This window comes from Hippocampus comes, unplaced genomic scaffold (assembly GCF_001891065.2).
Source record: "Hippocampus comes isolate QL1 unplaced genomic scaffold, H_comes_QL1_v1.1 scaffold14, whole genome shotgun sequence".
In the NCBI taxonomy this organism is placed as follows: Eukaryota; Metazoa; Chordata; class Actinopteri; order Syngnathiformes; family Syngnathidae; genus Hippocampus; species Hippocampus comes.
In genome coordinates this window covers 1,176,148-1,182,256 of record NW_017805839.1, presented here as the reverse complement: position 1 = coordinate 1,182,256, position 6,109 = coordinate 1,176,148, and the positions used below count along the sequence as shown (strand labels likewise).

At 41.3% G+C, this 6,109-nt stretch overlaps 1 protein-coding gene across 2 annotated transcripts in view; it reads left to right on the top strand.

Moving 5' to 3' along the window:
- The first annotated feature begins 1,109 nt into the window (after positions 1–1,109).
- The window catches only part of cntn3a.1 (contactin 3a, tandem duplicate 1), a 77,526-nt gene continuing 72,526 nt past the window's right edge, over positions 1,110–6,109 (top strand). For both annotated transcript variants that reach the window (XM_019888074.1, XM_019888073.1), the window contains exon 1: positions 1,110–1,522. The gene's annotated coding sequence lies outside the window, so the exon portion shown is untranslated. The remainder of the gene's footprint in view (positions 1,523–6,109) is intronic.

Below are 6,109 nucleotides of genomic sequence, written 5' to 3'. Positions count from 1 at the left end.
ATCTCAATTATTGCCTGAGGAAAAAGTCTAATCCGAGTAAGAAAAGACATCCTCCAAACAATGAGAAACTCATTGTCACTTCCTGAGGTTGACACACTTTTGTTTCATCCCCATTGAGAGCAATGCAAAATAAGTAAACCACACAGCGCAACATTTCTTGTCTTTCTTGTTCCCGCCAAGTTTGTGCATGTAAATCAATATTCCAGCTGCTTCAGATGTTTTGTTTAAGGCTGCCTAGACTATCAAATGTTCCTTGGCGTGCCATCATTTGCTGTGCGCTTAGCTGCTTAAGGAATGTTGTACTCATTTGGTAGGTTAATCCAAATGGTCTTTTTCCCTCCCTTTCTTCTTTCGAAGGCTCAGCAGGGCATTAATTAATTTCTTCTGTAATTCTCATCTCCTGTTGGCTGGAGCAAAAGTTGATTCTCTTAAATCCCACTCATCATGGATGAATTATGGGCCAGAGGGTATGGCACATAAAAAGGGTTCTGTCTACTCAAACATAACAGGTTGCTTGTCTGCAAAGATTTGTTCAAATTGGAATTAAGTGCCTGGCATGACTCATCTCAATTAATAGGCATGTTAAAACATTTCAGACACCGCTGTATTTTATTTCTTGTCGAGAAGTGTCAAACAGTAGTTGCTTTGCGCTCCTTGACGCCATTTTTAAAATTCCAACACAAACTTTTCAGTGTGGCATTATTTTATTGGGTAAAAAAAAAAAAGAAGTCAATATTGATGACAGACCACTGAATTAAACTTGAAATGATATCAATTTAATCAATATTTTTCTCCTTCCTGTACTCCGCATGACGCCGGTGACCCGGGCTCCCTTGTTTGAACCCCATTACGTGGTCCAACCTGCCTCCTTAGAGCAACTATAACTTTGAAACCCTGACCTACATTGTTGGTATTTAAATAATGTATAATATGGAAATAAGAGAACCCCTCTCTAGAAACTTCACATAGTTTGTAATCTGAGGTAAAAGGATTAAGACTCGGCCTCGGGGAGAGAAATGAACACTGTACACATAAACAGTGTAAAAATGCATCACGACTTCCTGCTCTGAGTCCCGCGCGCGCGCACAGGAAGTGACAGTCGTCCCGCACAACACGCGCTCGGTCACTGGTGCCCGACGTCAGACGGCGAGCGAGCCCACCCCCAACACGTGTCAAACACCGAACAGCCGCACGCGAGACGTGCCCCGTGAGAGGAGTGGAGGAACCAACCTCTAACGATCACTGTTGGGCTCCGTCACGTCACGTCGGACGAGTCCGGTGCTTCACCAGTGCCGGTGCGTGGAGCGAGCAGAGCGGCAAGCAGAATAAGAAGACGGAGGGAGGGAGCGAGCGTTCGTTGCGTTCTCGAGGATCAGGAAAAGAAGACGCGTGAGAAGAGTTTGTTTGCACACTCGGCGCTGATGCTGCTGCTGCTGCCAGGCTGAAAAGAGATGCGCGGCACAACATGGATATCCGAGGAGGGATAAAACTCGACAAACATCTTCCACTCGGGCATACGCGGGTAAGTGCTGTCTGTATTTTGGATTTACGTTTATGTTCATTGATTGCATGCTATCTCCATATATCAGTCTTCGAGACCACCTCATTAAGGTCGCGGGGGTGCTGGAGCCTATTTCGGCTGACTTTGGGCGACGGGGTGGGTGTGGGTGGTACACCCTGGACTGGGCGCACCTCACTTGTACCTTAAACCAAGTGCTTATCACCGTGCCTTGTTGACACACACACACACGCACGCACGCACGCACGCACGCACGCACGCACGCACGCACACAAAGTTTCTCCTCTGCACGCACACTATATGCAGACAATGCATAAAAAAGAAAAGAAAAAAAGCGTGCAACACTGAGTGTTTTACAGAATTCATTTTATATCCCACAGGGAGTACTGACAGCCTGAGCAGACACTGTATAAATAAATGCATCTTTAATTGCATGCCCATGCATCATCAGAGAAAAATAAGGAGAAGTTGTTGACATTGTTCTTTGTTTATATATCATGTTTTCTGTGAAAGGTCACAAATCCACCTTTTGCTCTAAAGTGCTGTGGGCAGAACTCATTTGCCGTCAGTAATCAGAGGGGGATTGAACTTGAGTCTGGTCTCATCATCTCTCCAAGTCTTTAATTGAACTGAGCTCCAAGCTTGACTGCAGTTCGGATTGTCCAATACCCGTATGTCAGCAACTTCATTGCAAGTTATTCTCATGTAATCCACCGGGATGCCTGCACATCTAAATGGTGTCTTTAAGTATGCTCGATGTAAGTCAGAATTGATTGCTGAGAAAAATAACGTTCCTCTGGCAATGTGTTTTTTTTTTTGCCAGGCTTTTTGTACTCTATAAATACTGAGGTTTCAATTTATTTCCTTTTCCTTTTTTTTTTTAAAGATACATTTGTTCTTAATCCTACGTTCTGCAACAAATTAGAGCTTTCAACATCTCCTTGGGCATCTCTTTTATTGACTCACTTGTGATGATGTCACCGTACTCAAAATAGGAGGATGAAACAAAACATAGCATGTAGAGAAGTGCAGGAAACGTGGAAAAACACCGTTATTAAATAAATACCAAGAAAAGTCAGATTAAGTTGCTGCTAATCGCCCTGTTCTGTGGCACATTTGGAGTACCACTTCATATTTTGGATGGTGAGGATTATCGTCTAAATTTAGTTAAGGTCATTTACTACCCCACAGAGAGTTTTTGCTCTGGGCTAGTACAGTACTTGGTTATTTTGGGCAAGGTCTGTAGCTCTGGATATATTTTCCGTGATTACTACTCAATTCAGTTTTATTTCACATTACCATTTGAACAGCTGTTTATACACACGCACACACACACACACACACACACACACACACACACACACACACACGTTTGTCACGCTATGAGATATGAAGCATGGAACTCTTTGATTGATTGAAAAAAAACCTTTCCAAAACTGCTTTCCAAAATGAAAATTTTGTTTAAAGATTTGTTTTGTTGTGGCAGCGGGAGATAAAGCACATGGTGAAGCAAGCTTGGTACTGCAGAATTTCCTACAAGATCAATAAAGTATCTACTCGGGCTGGGCAGTATGGCCCTAAAGCCATATTTCAGTATTTTTTTTTGTCTGAATGGGCGATACGCTATATACAGTTTATATCCTGGTATTTTCTCAAAGTTGGACAGTGATAAAATCAAAACAACCTGGATAAAATGTTCCAAACACTTTTATTGGAACAGTTTTTCTTTTCGCTATCAGGGAAGGGTAAAGATCATCGTGTTGGACTGGTTTCAATACCAAGCTGTGTATTCTAGCCATCAAAAATGAGATGATACCATTATTTCCAAATCACCATACTTGAGGGGGGGGTGGAAAAAAAACAACCATGTGTCAGGTGGGTCTAGCAGAGACGTGTGTCTCGAATAGAAAGACATAAATGGCGGAAGTGTCGGAGCTGGAATACATAATGTAAAGCGGCAGATATGGGACGTGTTGGGTCAGGTATTTACAGACGCTTCCTGGACAAACGTATCCACTTGATCAAGCCATTTTACTGCCCGCAATTTGCACGTCTGCTTAAATCCTTTCCGTCAGGAATGACTGACCGTGATAAATAATTGCCACTGTCCTCTAACTTAACTGGCAATTTGCTTTTCAAATAGGCCGGTGTATGTACATTGTGAGCACGCGTTCCCGATTGACCCCATTCATCGACGCCAGCTCATGCTATGTACCTGCTCAGTGCATTTTGGTGATGGAGTGAGCCCTTATCCATTCATTCAATTGTAAATACGGTTGCATACTGTTGTAAAACACAAAACAGCAGTTTGGGACTCCAACTCTCAAACGGTTGCTATCATAAAATGTATAAACGCATTTATTGTGCATGTAAAAGCGAGTGGAACACTCGGATCACTCATGCTATATGACATTATTCTTGACTTCTTTATATGGTTGCAGTCATAATGGCCCTCCAAGGGAAGCGGTAACTAAAATGTCGGCTGAGACAAAAATGGATACTAAAGTGTTTGAAATTTTCAAAATGTATGTTTGCATTTGATCAAAAGTGTCTTAGTTAGTTGCATTACAGCATTGTTATAATTAATACAAATCAAACAAATTTCAAGTTGTTTACCTGTCAGCTGTGACTTCATTGCTTTTTACTTCCCTGGTATCGTTTCACCACTGGTAAACCATACGAAAAGTGAAACATGCCACATTATTTGGACTCATATTTGTGACCCACACGGGCTTCAGAATAATCCATGTTGCCAATGATAATATCTTGCATGTGATTGACATGATATACACCTCGGCACATTATTTTTTTTTTCCTCCCCAGCTGCCTTCTTGAGCCCAGTGGCGTGTATCCTTCTCATCCAGTTCCTCGTGGATTCCTGGGATTAAAATATTTCTTTAATTTTTAAGTCAATGATTGAAGGTCTCTCGTTGGATGTGCTTCAGTGCAAGAAAAAAAAAACAGCCATCTCCTTTCAAGCACGGACTCCATGAATTTAATAACTCATGCTCAAGAACCACACAAGCAGAACATCCTTCATTGTGACTGGAAAAATGGCTAGCAGTAGTCTCGTCGCTGACTGATAATAACAGTGTGGTTGTCTTTTTAGTACCGGCAACTGGACTGGGGGAGAATAGCAGATACGTATGTTGCTTATTACTGCATTAAATTGTTTCGAGGAACATGGGCCGCGTTACACCCAACCAGCCCCCCCATGAACCATTACGTTCCTAGTACTAAAGGTACCTAAAAATTAGGGCTGTCTGAAAATTATATCACATAATAAGGATTTAATATTGGTTTGATATTTGTTTATTTATTTTGACTTTTGGAAATAAGGACCCAGAAAGAAAAGGCTGAATTTAGCTAATTTTATTTCAATATAAAAATGAAAAATATGCCCTTTTAATGTCATTCAGAGGGTCAAATCAACATGATGCACTTCGTAGGGCCGGGCGATATACTTACTTTTTCACAGTAAAAGTATTTCATTTCAGACAATATTGACAATGACATTTTTTTCTATCAACTTAAAACCTTTATTTAAAGATTAAAATTAAAAACAATTCAATATATTAAATGAAATAGCAGTGCACCGTAAATGTTTATTTGTGGTAGACGCTGCACCCCAAAGCAGAATCGTTGTACGATTATGTTAACCTTCATTCGCTGTTCACACAATGTAAGCGTTGCAAACTAATACTTTCTTAGAGCGACTTCATTTTTGTCTGAGGACATTTTTTACTTGCCTGTGAAATGCGACCCTGAGCGGGTCAGAGCGAGCAAGATCTTTAATTTGACATCACATATCCATCTGAAGGTGTTTGATCGTGGTTGTATGCACAGTGTAATATGATTGAAAGAGTTGCACCGAGGTGACTAATCATTCATTTGAACAAAGTTGAGGTGAAGCCACGCTTTCATTCAGAGTACGTATGCTACTGAAAACATACTTTTGCGCTCCAAATTTCCTCCTAGGTGCTTGTTATTGTGGCACAAATCTAACATCAATAAATTGACCCAAAACATGAAATACGGTTTGGAAGATCTTGCTCATTTTGCCTCTTCTAACAAGGCACATGCAAAAAAAATGGTGGTGCATTCGAATGCATGTTTAGTGACGATCTCGGCACATTTCCTGTCTTGTAACTTCCACGACAACAATTTCATTGGAGTGGAAATGTAAATGGGAAACACTTCCACAATCCTGGAGGGACATCAAAGAAACATATTTCCATTTGAATAGGAACAGACAGTAATTGGCCCCTTTTCCAGTATTTGGTGAGAAAGTGAGGTCTGATCTGATGCTGCACATGGCTCCTGCGAGTGGGTCAGCAGGACTCAGTGAAAGGAACTGCTTCCCTCACTGAGACGTTGAAGTTGCAGCCTGTCTCCTGCAGCTTTTCATCTAAAAGCTCACTGTGCCTGCTCCCTCTTGCTACATTTCTCCCCTGCACCATTTCACAAGGAACTTTGAACTGTCAAAAAAAAAAAAAAAAGAAGAAGAAAATCCTGAAATGGCTTATAGAGAGAATGATGGCAGGCAGCATTCAGCTCACTAACAAGCACATTGCATTTCCTGGTGACTAT